General features: G+C 42.8%; 1 protein-coding gene and 1 long non-coding RNA gene across 3 annotated transcripts in view; both read left to right on the forward strand.

The window, feature by feature from the left end:
• The window catches only part of KAZN (kazrin, periplakin interacting protein), a 1,366,410-nt gene that overhangs the window by 894,320 nt on the left and 456,072 nt on the right, over positions 1 to 16,018 (forward strand). The window lies entirely within an intron of this gene.
• LOC123333676 lies at positions 3,247 to 6,506 on the forward strand. The gene is made up of 2 exons (XR_006551119.2): positions 3,247 to 5,262; positions 6,130 to 6,506. It is a non-coding gene; the product is annotated as an uncharacterized LOC123333676 (long non-coding RNA).

The raw sequence follows: 16,018 nt of genomic DNA on the forward strand, positions 1-16,018 counted from the left end.
CCAAGGTGTTTCCAGATGTTACCAGCAATGTGCTTGCCCAGCAAATTACAATTTAAGTCAGTGCCATGAGAACTTGGCTGTGGCCCGCTTGCAGATCTGTCAGCCCCAGGTACTGAACCCAGAAAGAGTCAGACAGGCTTCCTTAAGTCCTCCTGGTCTCCCCAGAACAGACACCTGGGCCCCCTCTTTCCTGGATGGAGGTCGTTTTGTGATTGTCTGCCGCTTCCAAGGAGTTTAGCCTTTCAAGGCCCAAGTCACCTCTTAATGAATGTTTAACAGAAGCGCCTTGAGAGATGGAGCGTACCTGAAGCTCTGTTTCACAGCTGCTCACAGCTACATACACCTGGCCCACCCACCTGCTGGAGAAGGGCTGGCAGAGTAATCCCTGTGCTCCAGGGGCTGTCCATGGGGACGAGGAGGCCACCCTGTTGCCCTGGCCTTTGATGGTATCAGTAATGAAAGCAGAAGCTACTGTTAGCTTTATTGAACGACAGGCCTTTACTAACTCAGGCAGGTGGTTCTCAAACTTGAGAGTGAAAATCACCTGGAGGGACTTCCCCTGTGGACCAGTGGCTATGACTCTGTGCTCCCAATTTAGGGGCCCTGGGTTTGATCCCTGCAGGGAACTAGAGCCCATGTGCTGTAACTAAGAGTTCGAGTGTTTTGGTGGCATGTTGCCACGAAGACAAGATTGAAGATCCTGAGTGCCACAACTAAAACCTGGTATGGCCAAAACAAATAAATATTAAAAAAAAAAAAAGAATCACCTGGAGGACCTATTGAAAAGAACTGCGAGGGTTTCCACGGTGGCACCTGCCATCACCAGTGTCCACGTGGTGTAGGGAGCTCCCAGGAGCAGCTGCCACCAATGTCCGTCCCCAAGGTGAGCCTCAGTTGACTCCTGCCTCTCTGCAGACTCTCCAAGACCCACAGGGGAACAGAAAAGTCTTCTGTTGAAGTATGCTGACCTGTGACAGCCTTCAGCATCCTCATCATAGAGTAGCTTGGGGAAAATGCCAGAATTCACTTGTCATCAGATTTCAATAAGAATAAAAGGACTCGTCTGCAGAAAATGATGAAAAGAATGGTTAACCCTTTTACCTCTAAACATTGAATGAGATATACTTCTTGCCGCTATTCTTTATTTTTGTTTGTGGACCAGTGTTCTGTGTAAATAATTAGGATGTAATCATTTAATTCTCAAAGAGGTTAAATATAGCTATAGCAATCAACCTCAGTACTGACACTACAATATTCCATTCTACATGTGTCAAAAAAATAAAAGGACTGCTGGGCCCAGAGTTTCTGATTCAGGAGGTTTGGGAATGGGGTGTGAGAATTTGCATTTCTGTCTTTTTTTAAGATTTTTTTTTTTGATGTGGACTTTTTTTTTTGGCTTATAAATTAACTTTTATTTTACTCCTTTTTTTTTACATTCAAGTCTTAGTAAGTTCTAATCTCAGCATATAGTTGTTATGCTTCTGTTAGTGGGGACAGAGACGACCCCAGGGTTTATAACTCTCCATCTGTGCTAAAAAGTTAACATTTATTTCATAATATTGTTTTTTAAATTTATTTAATTATTTTAATTGGAGGCTAATTACTTTACAATATTGTGGTGGTTTTTACCATACATCGACATGAATCACCCACAGGTACACATGTATCTCCCTGTCCTGAACCCTGCTCCCACTTCCCTCCCCGCCCCATCCCTCTGGGTTGTCCCAGAGCACTGACTTTGAGTGCCCTGCTTCATGCATCGAACATGCATTGGTCATCTGTTTTACATATGCTAATATACATGTTTCAATGCTATTCTCTCAGATCATCCCACCCTCCCCTTCTCCCATAATGCAAAAGTCTGTTCTTTACATCTATCTGTGTTTCTTTTGCTGCCTTGCATATAGGGTTGTTGTTATCGTCTTTGTAAATTCCATGTATATATATATGTGAGTGTGTGTGTGTGTGTGTGTGTATGAATATATTGTATTGGTGTTTCTCTTTCTGACTTACTTCACTCTGTATAATAGGCTCCAGTTTCATCCACCTCATTAGAACTGACTTAAATGTGTTCTTTTTTATAGCGGAGTAATAGTCTATTGTGTATATGTACCACAACTTCCTTATCCATTTGTCTGCTGATAGACATCTAGGTTACTTCCATGTCCTAGCTGTTGTAAACAGTGCTGCAATGAACTCTGGGGTACATGTGTCTCTCTCGATTCTGGTTTCCTTGGTGTGTATGCCCAGCAGTGGGATTGCTGGGTCATATGGCAGTTCTATTTCCAGTTTTTTAAGGAATCTCCACACTGTTCTCCATAGTGGCTGTACCAGTTTGCATTCCCACCAGCAGTGTAAGAGGGTTCCCTTTTATCCACACCCTCACCGGCATTGTTTATAGACTTTTTGATGGCAGCCGTTCTGACTGGCATGAGATGATACCTCGTTGTGGTTTTGATTTTTCTCTCTCTAATAATGAGTGATGTTAAGCATCTTTTCATGTATTTATTAGCCATCTGGAGAAGGAAATGGCAATCCACTCCAGCACTGTTGTCTGGAAAATCCCATGGACAGAGGAGCTTGATAGGCTACAATCCATGGGGTTGCAAAGAGTCGGACACAACTTCACTTTCACTTTCACTTTTGTCTTCTTCGGAGAAGAGTCTGTTTAGTTCTTTAGCCCACTTTTTGATTGGGTTGTTTGTTTTTCTGGTATTGAGATGCATGCGCTGCTTGTACATTTTGGAGAGTTTTTGTCAATTGCTTCATTTCCTATTATTTTCTCCCATTCTGAAGTCTCCCTTTTCACCTTGCTTCTAGTTTCCTTTGTTGTACAAAAGCTTTTAAGTTTAATTAGGTCCCATTTGTTTATTTTTGTTTTTATTTCCATTACTCTTAAGAGGTGGGTCATAGAGGATCTTGCTATGATTTATGTCAGAGTGTTCTGCCTGATGTGGACCATTTTTAAAGTCTTTATTGAATTTGTTACAATATTGCTTCTGTTTTATGTTTTGGTTTTTTGGCCTCGAGGCATGTGGGATCTTAGCTCCCCAACCAGGGATTGAACCCACAGCCTCTGCATTGGAAGGCAAAGTCTTAACCACTGGATCACCAGGGAAGTCCCAAGAAAATTTGCACTTCTTGTTAGGTCCCTAGGTGACTCAGTGGTAAAGAATCTGCCTGCAAATGCAAGAAACATGGGTTTGATCCTTGGGTCGGGAAGATCCCCTAGAGAAGGAAATGGCAACTCACTCCAGTATTCTTGCTGATAAAATCCCATGGACAGAGGAGCCTGGTGGGCTACAGTGCATGGGGTCACAAAGAATCAGACACCGCTGAGCAACTGAGCATATACGCATGCTGCTGCCGGCCTGGGCGGCCACACTTTGAGGACCACTCGTCATCTAGGCTCCAGTTAAGATCCCAGCTCCCTTCCTCCGCGTGGTTCCTCCATCCAGAGCCCAGGAGGCTGGGAGGATTTAGCAATGCCTGTCCAGCCCTTTCTGGATTCTCTACCTGAGACTGACTAATTCACCAGCAGACTCTAGCCAAGTATCATATCATTGAGTTAAATTGTAACTTGCTATGTGGTACTTTTCTGGTTCAATAAAGTGAATTTATATGCCAACCAGCTTCTTCGTTTTTTAATTATTTTTCTCATCCCCTTGATAATGTAGTGTATTTGGATGGGTTGCCCGGTCATGAGAGTGAATTAGTGGAATCCCTCTTTATAGGTTTTTGTTTGTTTGAGCTTTACAGAGGTGGTTTAAATCACTGGATGTCTGAAATGCCTTCTCTGGCAAGTGCTTGGATAATGCTTCATTATAAGCAGGCTTAGCTGCTGAGACACATATAGATTAGAACAATTTGCCTCTCTGCTGATGGAGAAACTGTGACATTTTGGTGGCTCTGATACAGAGCTGTTTTGTCAGAATGGGAAAGCCTCTTACATTTCTGTTCAGGTCTAAATAATTTAGCTTCCTGTGCCTGCATGCTGGTAGGAACCTGGGGCAGGCAGCAACTATGGTGGGGTCTGGAGGCTGGGAGGGAGCTGCTTGCTCACAGCAGGGTGACCAATGCAACCTGCTTTGCCTTTGAGAATCTGATAGAAACTATAAACATGGAGGAAAAATACATATGCAATGACGTTATGCATATGGGGTCAGGGACTTTGGCCCCCTGGTTATGTTCACTCCAGGCTGTTTCAGGGCATTCCAGGTAATCCTAGAGTTACCCTAATTCACCCAGGGATGTTTAGAGACTGCAAAAACTTCTACTTTTGCTTTGATGTTTTAAAGGAGGCTGCTGGGTAAAGGCAGATCTAGCTAAAGGAGTGTCTTACTAATGGTGGAATTACAGGTCACCAAGAAGAGATGGCTATTTAACCTTGATGAAATTTAGGACACTGTTTTCTTTGCAGGAATGGGGGTGGGATCAGTGGGGATAAGTATCAGAAGAAAAGGGGGAAAAAGTCATCAGTTGCCTAGCCTCTCTGCTTACCATCAAGTCCAATTAGTCCTCTTTCCATTCATCTCCCCGACAGGCAACACTATATGTTGTATCCTTTATAACAGATGGAAACTTCTAGAAAGTTAACTACCTCCTTGGTTCTGCCTGGGAAAATAAAATGTTATGTTTTCCATAAACACAAGATGAACAAAGCATTCCAAGCCTGTTCCTGAATTGGGTATATCATCTTAAAGCGAATTTGTCGCTTTTAGAAACCGTGATCTCTGTGGCCTACAGACAAGGCAATTTTCAAATGAGGCAGGTCCTGGCATCTGGGAAGACTAGCTGTTTCCTTTGTTGCTAGGGAAATCATTTCGAAATGGAAAACACCCCGAGTCCCAACCCCCAACCATCTCCAAAACAATATACATTCTTTACAGTAAAAAAATCAAAACAGCAGAACAATAGACAACACAAAATCCAACACATTATTGTACATTGCGAAGGTTTTTTTCCCCAACTGAAGGGATGAAAGGGCATCATAATTTTGTTTTCAAATGTGTTTAAGAACCTGTTATTAAAACGGAATTAAACTGGAGTCCCAGGGCAGCAGCTCTGAGACTACCGGGAGATAATCTTGATAATGCGATTAGTGCCTGCTTGAATGGGGCTGGGAGCGAAAGAGAAGGATAGACGTGGAAGCTGGAGCTTTACTGAGCCACCGCCAGCAGCCGTGGCTGGAACACAGATGCCTTATTCTCCCTACGATTGTGCGTTGGACCCTGCCATCAGAGAGGTTGGAGGGCCTTAACGGTGAGATGAATAATAACATTTTTATCTTATTTCTGCCCTCTAGGCAGATACTATTATAGCCACCCATTCCCCCCATTTTCAGATGAGAAAACTGAGGGGCAGTGAGTTCCCTGAAGGTACAACAACTGATAAGCAGGAAAGCTGGGATTCAAACCCAGGCTGGCCAGCAGGACAGTCCGCTCTTTTTTTTTTTTTTTTTTGACTGTGCTGGGTCTTCGTTTGGCTTGCAGACTTTCTCTAGCTGCGGCATGTGGGAGGCTTCTCTAGGTATGGTGCCCAAGCTTTTCTTGTTGCAGAGCATGGGTGCTAGAATGTGCGAGCTCCGTAGTTGCAGTGAGAGGCCTCTCTAGTGGCGGTGCATGGGCTCTGGAGCATGGAGAGCCCTCCTCTTTACAGCTGTAGGTTGGGTGGTTGGGCCGTGAAATGCAAATGACTCAGGGCTGATGGAAGGCTTTTATTTAATAGCAGTCCCCAGCCCGGACCCTGCAGCCTAGGAGCCAGAGGGCTGTGATCTCTGCCTAAATGCTTGCCCATGAGGCACAGTCAGTGGCCGGGTAAGAGGCTCCTCATGTGTGCTGCACTTTGACTGTAGCTTTTGTGTCTGTCCAGAAAGCAGAGTCCTCTCCGTACCTTGGCCAAATGGCCCACTGAATGGCAGGCGGGCAGCAGGTGTATCCTCCAGGTAACAGGGCCTCCTGAAGTCCCAGAATAACCTTGTTGGTTCAGGGCCCAAACAAAGAGGAAAATAAGTGTTGGTCGAGTGCTGACTCTGTGCTGAGCCCTGTCGCAAGCCTCTTATCTAACAGAGCTCGTTTAAATGTTGTGGAAATTCTACAAGGGAAATGATGCTGTTTTTCCCACTTGCAGATGGAAAAACTGAGGCACTGAGAAGCTGAGTGAGTCTTGAACCAAGGAGAAGGGATGATTCTCAACATGAAAGTTCAGAGGCAGTGAGTAAAGGATGAGAGGACGAGTCTCATCTCTGTTGATTCCAACTAGAAGATCTCTCTAACCCTCCATGGATTGTCTGCTGAGGCCCCTGGAATCTTTGACCAACTGAACATTATTACAGTTAAGAGCAGGGGCTGGCAAACTTTTTCTGTAAAGGTCTAGATAATAAATATTTTAGGCTTTGTGGGCTGTGTGATGTCTATTGCAACTCTGCAGCTCTATTGTTGTAACAGGAAACCAGCCATGGAGAATATGTAAATGAATGGGTTTAGCTGTGTTCCAATAAAACTTTATTTACAAAAGCAAGTGGTGGGCCAGGGTTTGCTGACCCCATTAAGGGCCTGGCTTCTGAGCTCAGAAAGGCCTGGGGTAGAATCATAGCTTCACCACTACCAGCTCTGCAATCCTGAGGAATGTTCTTTACTCCCATGAGCCGTAATTTCTTCATGCATAAAGTGTTTCTGTGTTCTTACCTGCCTCATAGGATTCTTGTGTGCCCTGGGCCAAGAAGGAGAGAAGGAGAGAAGACCTCCCAGGAGAGAGGTCTGCTGCATTCACTTCATTATCCCCTCTGCAGCAGGCAGGGTTTAGTAGAGGCTCTGCTGGAGAGCAGCTATTGCCTTGGGAGCGATTACCCTGTTTGCAGGTATCTGTGTGGACCTGGAAGTCCAAAAGAGACTTCCTGGGCCAACTGCAATGTCAAATCAACGGGCTGCTGACAGTTTGCTTGTTGGTCAGCCTTAGAGAGTGGGCAGCCACATGTCTCTGAAGCTTTTGACTGTCCGAACGTGTCTGGGTCTGCATGGGTGTCATCTTTAGCACTGGAAGAAGATATACATTTGGCACACTAGGTCCCAGGCACCATTTTTAGCAGCTCTTCCCTCAAAAACATGAGTCTTTTAGTTCTTAAAATGTCTGTGCATGTTGGTTTCTATTTTCTTAAGGTGAGTATATTTACATGTCTTACAAATACTGACCCATCTTTTACAGTAGTTTTCTTTTACTGGGTCGTGTGTGTGTATGAGTGTGCATGTGTGTGAGTATAAGTGCAGATGTGTTGGGGAAGTAGAGGAAGTAGTTTACTCTCTTTTCTCTTTAACTTTTCATTTTCCTAAAGATGATGCTATTTATTCAGTATCTACTGTGTGCCGGCTGCTTTTTACTCTTTACTACCAATACTTATGTATTTTGTAAAAGGTACATGTTGTTAGTAGTGGTGGTTTAGTCCCTAAGTCATGTCTGACTCTTGCAACCCCGTGGATTATAGCCTGCCAGGCTCCTTTGTCCATAGGATTTCCCAGGCAAGGATACTGGAGTGGGTTGCTATTTCCTTCTCCAAGAGGTACATGTTAGGCCTTATTATTCCTATTTGCAAATGATGAAATTGAATCTGAGAGAGGAAAGGAACTTAATTGTCCAAGGCCTCCTAGACAAAACATGGGAAGGTCAAGGCTAAGCTCAGGGCTACTCAGCACAGAAACATATTCTTTCTTTCTGGATCACCAATCAGTCACTTTCCCCTTTAACTGCTGCTGCTAAGTTGCTTCAGTCGTGTCCAACTCTGTGTGACCCCATAGACAGCAGCCCACCAGGCCCCACCGTCCCTGGGATTCTCCAGGCAAGAACACTGGAGTGGGTTGCCATTTCCTCCTCCAATGCATGAAAGTGAAAAGTGAAAGTGAAGTCACCCAGTCGTGTCCGACTCTTAGCGACTCCATGGACTGCAGCCTACCAGGCTCCTCCATCCATGGGACTCTCCAGGCAAGAGTACTGGAGTGGGGTGCCATTGCCTTCTCCTCCCCTTTAACTAGTCCCCTGCAAAACCAGTGTCCATGGTTGTTGTTCCAATATGTATATTATAATAGAGTTTGATCTTCCATCTCAAATAAAAGGATGCCTGCACATTTTATATCCTCTTCTTAAATTAGTTGCATGCATCAGGATGGCTATTATTTAAAAAAAAAGAGAAAATAACAAGTTTTGATGAAGATGTGGAGAAATTGGGATCCTTATGCCCTGTTAGTGGGATTGTGAAGTGGTGCGGTCACTATGGAAAACAGTATGACAGTTCCTCAAATTAAAAATAAAACAATCACATGTTACAGCAATTCTTCTTCATGGTATATACCCTAAATAATTGAAAATGTGGTCACAAAGAGAGATTTGTACACCCATGTTCATAACAAAATTATTCATAATAACCAAAAAGTAGAAACAAATCAGGTATCCAATTGATGAATGACTGGTATCTCCCTACAATGGAATATTATGCAGCCTTCAAAAGGAAGAAATTCGGACACAGACTATAACATGGATGAACTATGAGAACATTATGCTCTGTGAAATAAGCCAGTCACAAAAAGATAAATCCTGTTTAATTCCATTTATATGAGGCACTTTTAAAATAGTAAAATTCATAAGACAGAAAGTAGAATGGTAGTTGCTAGAGGCAACTGTTTTGATATCAATTTGAATAGTATTTGCTTTAGTGAAAAAAAAACACACAATGATTTATCCCCCTGTTTATGCATCAGAATCCTCTGGTAACCTCATTATAAATCAGTTACTATGACAAATAAAAGGCGGATTCCTGACCCCACTCAGATCCCCCTTGGCATGAGGGCCAGGAGTCTGTATTTCTGTTAAGCTCTTTGGTGATTCTGGTACCCAATGTTTGAAAATAACCAGCATAAACAATTCCTCCTCCCAGAAATAAGACCAGCTCTGTAGCCTTAGTGAGGCATTTGGAGCTGCCTGCCTGTTTCCACTCCTTGCCCTGAAAAGGTGGTCCTGTCTATACAGACACGGTAAGCACAGCCTGTGACTTGCCCCATCCTGCATCACGCCAAGAGCATCTCCTGTGAAAAGGACAACAGAGTGTTCAAATGAATGGGAGATCTGAGCAGACTGAAAAGATCTCTCTGTGTTATCTTCTTGCAATCTCCAAGTATATTCAGTGGCTACCTTTGGGCACCATTTACGATAGCCAGGACATGGAAGCAACCTAGATGTCTACTGACAGATTAATGGATAAAGAAGTTATAATACATATATATACAATGGAATATTACTCAGCCATGAAAAGGAACAAATTTGAGTTGTAGTGAGGCAGATGAACCTAGACCTGTTGTACAGAGTGAAGTAAGTCAGAAAGAGAAAATCAAATATTGTATATTAATGCATATATATTGCATTATTGCAATATATTGAATAATGTTACTAATGAACCTATTTGGAGGGCATGGATAGAGACACGGATGTAGAGAATGGACTGTGGGCAGATCACGGAAAGGAGAGGGTGGGACAAATGGGATAGTGGTATTGACATATAGACACTCTGTTGTTCTTTAGTCGCTAAGTTGTGTCTGATTCTTTGTGACCTTATGGATAGTAACCTGCCAGGCTCCTCTGTCCATGAGATTTCCCAGACAAGAGTACTGGAGTGGGTTGCCATTTCCTTCTCCAGGGGATCTTCCCAACCCAAGGGTGGAGCCCACATCTCCTGAATTGGCAAGAGGATTCTTTACCACTGCGCCACCTGGGAAGCCCCATATAGGCACTACCATACGAGGAACAGATAGCTAGTAGAAAGCTGCTGTGTTTCACAGGGAGCTCAGCTCAGTGCTCTGTGATAAACTAGAGGAGTCAGATGGGGTGGGGAAGGGAGGCTTAAGAGGGAGGGGCTATATATATACTTATAGCTGATTCACATTATTGTACAGCAGAAACCAACACAACATTGTAAAGCAATTATCCTCCAATTAAAAATAAAAAATAATCAAATAAAATGTAAAAACCAAAAAAAGATTGCATTGGAAATATACTTCCACTGTTTGCTCTGCAGCCTCTTCATCCCATGGAGTAGTTGGGCATCAGTAGAATGACACTTTTTGACTCTGCTGATGCAGTGATTAATGAGTAAGTAAAGTGATGGCTTCATTTCCCATCAAAATCAATTATTGAACTGCCATACAGTTATATTTGCTGTTGAGAAACATGATGTCACAAGAATCAACCCTTGGGTGCTTGTGTTAGGGTTGGGATGGGATGGAGAGGGGGAATGATGGGTTAGGACACAGGCGCTCCAGGCCTGGAATCAAAGCTGCTTCTGCTCACTCAAAAAACTCCCTCTGGGGGATGGTTTCTCTTAGATGAGGTATAGCGAGGTGGTGATCATTCTGACCTCCTGAGGATTTGAGTAGAAGAGGCCCAGAGAGTGTTTGGCCCAGGACTGACCCATTGTCATGAGCTGAACCCTCATCAAGTATTAGCATTGTAGTTCTTTGTAGTTCTCCAGGGCATTTTGTTCTCCTGTAGTTCTCTTGTGGTTTTGTTAACACACACACAGCCACCTCATCTAGTTAAAAACTATCTCCTTGTCTGCGTCTCCATTCCTACCCTGCAATTAGGTTCATCAGTACCATTTTTCTAGATTCCATATATATGTATATACATGCATTTTATATATATATGCATATATATGTACATGTGTTAATATATGATATTTCTTTGTCTCTTTCTGACTTACTTCACTCTGTATGACAACTAGGTCCAACCACATCAGTACAAATGACCAAATTCTGTTCCTTTTATGGCTGAGTAATATTCGATTGTATGTATGTACCACATCTTTGGCAACAAGATGGGGGATGAATTGGGGGAGTAGCATCTAGCAGCAATTGAATTGTCTGCATTTTAAAATCTCCTGGATCTCAAATATCATAAGCATTAACATAGCCAAATACATCTGGGGTGAGTAAGGAAAGAATTTATAGAGTTTTGGGGTTGGGTAATTGTATGTTCTTCTAAAAACTCTTCTTTTAATTGAAATTTTTCTCCATTAAAAATATACAACAACATATATATGCATTAATATGTGATATTTGTTTTTCTCACTTCACTTTGTATGTCAGATGCTAGGTTTATCCACATCATTACAAATGACTCCATTTCATTCATTTTTATGGCTGAGTGATATTCCCTGTGCAGACATAGAGAATGGACTTGACGGCATAGGAGGACAGAGAGGATGGGAGGAATTGAAAGAATAGCATTGACCTATATAAACTACCATGTGTAAAATAGATAGCCAGAGAGAGGGAAGCTGCTGTGCATCACAGAGAGCTCAGCTCAGTGCTCTGTGATGACCTAGAGGGATGGGGTGGGGGTGGGATGTGGGAGGGAGGCCCCAGAGGGAGAGGATATATGCATACATACAACTGATTCACTTCATTGTACAGCAGAAACTAACACACAATCTAAAGCGATTATGCTCTAACTTTTTAAAAAGTCTAGAAGAATCTACAAAATTAAAAAAAAAAAAAATACTAGCTCTTCACTTCCCAGCTGTGGAATCCAGAGGTTTCAACTTCCTCTGGCAATTTGGAAGCTACATGAAGGAAGAGGTTTATAGAGGGAGAAACCCAGAGGTTCAAAATTTGGAGAGTGACACATAATTAAGGTATTATATTACTTTCCTAGGGCTGCCGTAACAAATGAACACTAACTGGGTGGCTTAAAACAACAGACATTTATCCTCTCATCATCCTGGAAGCCGAAAGTACAAAACCTAGGTATCAGCAGGGCTGTGCTCCCCTGAGAGCTAGGGGAGGATGCCTCCTGGCCTTTACTAGCTGCTGGTGGCTCCTGGCATTCCTTGGCTTGTGGGAGCATCACTCTAGTGTTTGTCTCCAGCAAACATCTGTTTGTTCATCTTCACATGCTATTCTGCTGAGTCTCTCTGCCTCTGTTCTTACAAGGACACCAGTCATTGGATTTTGACATTGTTTAGTTGCTCAGTTGGGTCCAACTCTTTTGCAACTCCATAGACTGTAGCCCGTCAGACTTCCTCTGTCCATGGGATTTCCCAGGCAAGAATACTGGAGTGGGTTGTCATTTGCTTCTGCTGGCGATCTTCCCTACTCAGGGATCAAACTTGCGTCTCCTGCATTGCAGGCGGATTCTTTACCACTGAGCCACCAGGAAAGCCCAGACTAAATCCAAGATTTTATCTCTAGACTCTTAAACTAATTATATCTACAAATAAGGTTCCAAGTAAGGTTTTTCTAAAACTCTTTCCAAGTAAGGTTCACATTCTGAGCTTCCAGGTAGACTTGAGTGTGGAGGGAGATATCTTTCAACCTACTTCAGGTATTAACCGCATCGCCAGTCCTGATGCCCACATGAGAGAGGGGGAAATTGCAGCGAGAGGAGGAAGCCTTGCTTTCTGTGGAGCTAAAACATCCTCACAGCACTTGCTCTGTGGCTTCCCTTGGAGATGTGACCCTTCCAAAGGGTTTGAATCGCCCCGATGAGAAGACTTGAAGATGAGTCTATGTTGGGGACCAATTCCACTAAGGATTAGTTGGTTCCAACTGCCTGAGCAGATAGAAGTGGGAGAAACTGTTGTTTTAGCGAGAACATTAGCGAATTGTGCTCTTCTCTTAAATGTGTTCCTCTGATTATGCGTTTGAGAGTCTGAATTAATCCGCAGCACAGGGATGCTGAATACATTGTGCTTTTCCAGTCAGGCTGACTGTGTTTTATCTGAACCAAACATCTGAATTTCACCCTAGGCAGATTTCTCTTCAGGTTGTAATTATTCTGGAACAAACAGAGAAAATAGGAAGGAGCACCTCCATGGGAACCACAATGCTCCCTGTATGGAAGGATTCCTACTGAGAATCTTCAAAACTGCATCCTTATGTTGGTCTGGATAATTGCCGTCTGAAGTCCTGCTTCCCTGTTCTGTGTAGATGAGTCCTCGATTTTTTTCTAAAAAAAAGGAAGAAAGAAAAGGAATGAAAATAGATCTCATTTTTCAGATTAGATACCATTCTATGCAACTCTTGGTGATCACATTGTTCCTTGGAGCCAAACCAGAACAAAACCCTGACTCTCCACACTTAACACCTTCAAAGCCATCTTCTTCATCTTCCTTTTGAAAATCAAAATCCTTTAAGGCCAGTGCAGACATGAACCCTGACGAGACCGATGCTCAGACAGGAAGATAACTGGGGGCAAAAACTCTGCTGATTCTGATGTAACTTCAAAATGCTTTGATTTTATGGCTCCAGAGAGACATTTTCACACTTCTACAGAAATTTCTGTAGTCAACAAGAAGGAAATGGGGAGAGGGGAGGAATCAAAGTGTCTGCAAGAAACTTGAGAACTTTGACTGTACTTTCTTTTCAAGTAGGAGGATCTTGAATAAACATTTTCAAGTACATGTCGTTCACTCTGGTCAGTGGGACCCCAAGGTCCTGCTTCAGGAGCTGCCCAGTGACGGGTGAGTCCATCAGCAGCTCAGTGGCCATCCCATGTCCCAGCCTCTGCCAAGTGATGGGCCCCCCTCTTCCAGCTCATTTGACGTGTCTTTGCTGCTTGCCGCCCTGGCTCCTAGACTCAGTATTTTAAAAAGAAAGATGGTCCACTGGTTAAGAATTTACCTTGCAATACAGGGTGGGGACACATGTTTGATCCCTGGTCAGGGAACTAAGATCCCACATGCCGAGGGGCAACTAAGTCTGCATGCCACAATGAGAGAGAAGCCCATGCACAGCGACGAAGATCCCATGTGCCAGCACTAAGACCCAACGCAGCCAAAGAAACGGGAACACGTGTACACCCGTGGCGGGTTCATGTTGATGTATGGCAAAACCAATACAATATTGTAAAGTAATTAGCCTCTAATTGAAATAAATAAATTTTTTTTTTAAAAAGGTAACCTTGGAGATTTATTCTAACCATCCTGGAGTTTGTCATTATTAGAGCTGTTCCCCCTCATATTTTCAATGAGTCAATAAAATTCTGTTCACTTACAAAAAAAAAATAAAAAATGTTTTTTAAAAAGGAAAAGAAATGATACATATTTATATTCTTTTTCATATTCTTTTCTGTTATGGTCTACCACATGTTATTTTTTTTTTTTTTTTGGAGTAAAGGCTAACTTTATTTATTTATTTATTTATTTTATTTTTTATATTTTATTTTATTTTATTTTTTTAATTTCATTTTATTTTTAAAGTTTACATGTTGACTATAGTTCCCATATAAAAGAATGTGTGTGTGTGTGTGTGTGTGTGTGTGTGTGTAGAACTGAGTCACTTTGCTGTATAGCAGAAATTAACACAATATGGTGTGTGTGTGTGTGTGTGTGTGTGTAGAACTGAGTCACTTTGCTGTATAGCAGAAATTAACACAATATGGTGTGTGTGTGTGTGTGTGTGTAGAACTGAGTCACTTTGCTGTATAGCAGAAATTAACACAATATGGTGTGTGTGTGTGTGTGTGTGTGTGTGTAGAACTGAGTCACTTTGCTGTATAGCAGAAATTAACACAATATGGTGTGTGTGTGTGTGTGTAGAACTGAGTCACTTTGCTGTATAGCAGAAATTAACACAATATGGTAAATCAGCTATACCTCAATAAAATAAATTTTAAAAAATAATAAAAATAGACAAGACAAAAAATAAAATGGAAAGAAAGGCAGGTTCTCACCCTTTAATTTCTCTTGCAAAATCCAAGGCTGGGGAAATCCTATGCATGCATTAGGAGGAGACCCCCTCCACTGCCCGGCCGCCCTCCACCCCACATCTCCCAGGCCCCATTCTGCCTCCCTTTCCTGAGTCCACAGGAAGGAGACACAGGAGAGCACCCACTGAGCTGGTGGCTGTGGACAGCGAGGTGAGGTGGCAGGGGCTGCTGCTGTGCAGCTGACCTCAGGCTGTACAAGATGTCCACCTGTGGCTTAGACTTGGATGACTTCAACTGAACTGAGAAGACCCCCTCAAGAATCTAGGGGACCACTCAGTCCCTCTCTTCCTTTGGTCTCACAAGGCTCTTTTGTCACGTGCACTCAAAGTGATGCTCTTGTGCGACCTCTCGAGGACTCATGAGAAGAGAAGGAGGAGGATTTTTGGCCCCATATCTCAGATGAGGAAGCTCAGGTATAACGTTTCACCGCGACCTGCACACATTTCCTAGGCCTCAGGGCAGAGCTCTCTGGATGAACCAGTGGACTAGAGAGGGCAGACGGTGTTCCCACCCCAGAGCACGCCAGGGTAAGGAGTGTGGTCGCCACCTTCCTGCTTCTCCTCCCTTCCTTGATCATCTCTCTGTGAAGCAGGAGGTATTGCCTCCTTCCTTCTTCATAAAATGTAGATGCTGCTTTACACTGTAATCCAAAAAGACACATGCACCCTATGTTCATAGCAGTACTATTCACAACAGCCAAGACATGGATACAACTTAAATGTCCATCGACAGGTAAATGGATCAAAAAGATGGGATATGTATGTATATGCGTGGATACTCGCTCAGTTGTGTCCAACTTTTTGTGACTTTACGGACTGTAGCCTGCCAGGCTCTTCTGTCCATATACTCTAGGCAAGAATACTGGAGTGGGTTGCCATTTCCTTCTCCAATGTATGTATATATAACATATATATATATATATGTAGTTGTTGTTGTTCAGTCACTCAGTCATGTCCAACTCTTTGCAACCCCATAGACTGCAGCACACTGGGCCTCTGTCCCTCACCACCTCCCAGAGTTTGCCCAAGTGCATGTCCATTGAATAGTATTCCATTGTGTGTGTGTGTGTGTATATATATACATATATATATATATTATAAAATACTACTCAGCCATATATAGAATATTATATGTAGTATTCCATTATAGTAGCCACAATGGAATACTACTCGGCCATAAAAAAGAATGAAATAATGCCATTTACAACAACAAGGATGGACCCAGAGATTGTCATCTAAATGAAGTAAGTCAGAAAAATAAAAATAAATAC

The sequence above is a fragment of the Bubalus bubalis genome, chromosome 5, assembly GCF_019923935.1.
Source record: "Bubalus bubalis isolate 160015118507 breed Murrah chromosome 5, NDDB_SH_1, whole genome shotgun sequence".
Taxonomy (NCBI): domain Eukaryota; kingdom Metazoa; phylum Chordata; class Mammalia; order Artiodactyla; family Bovidae; genus Bubalus; species Bubalus bubalis.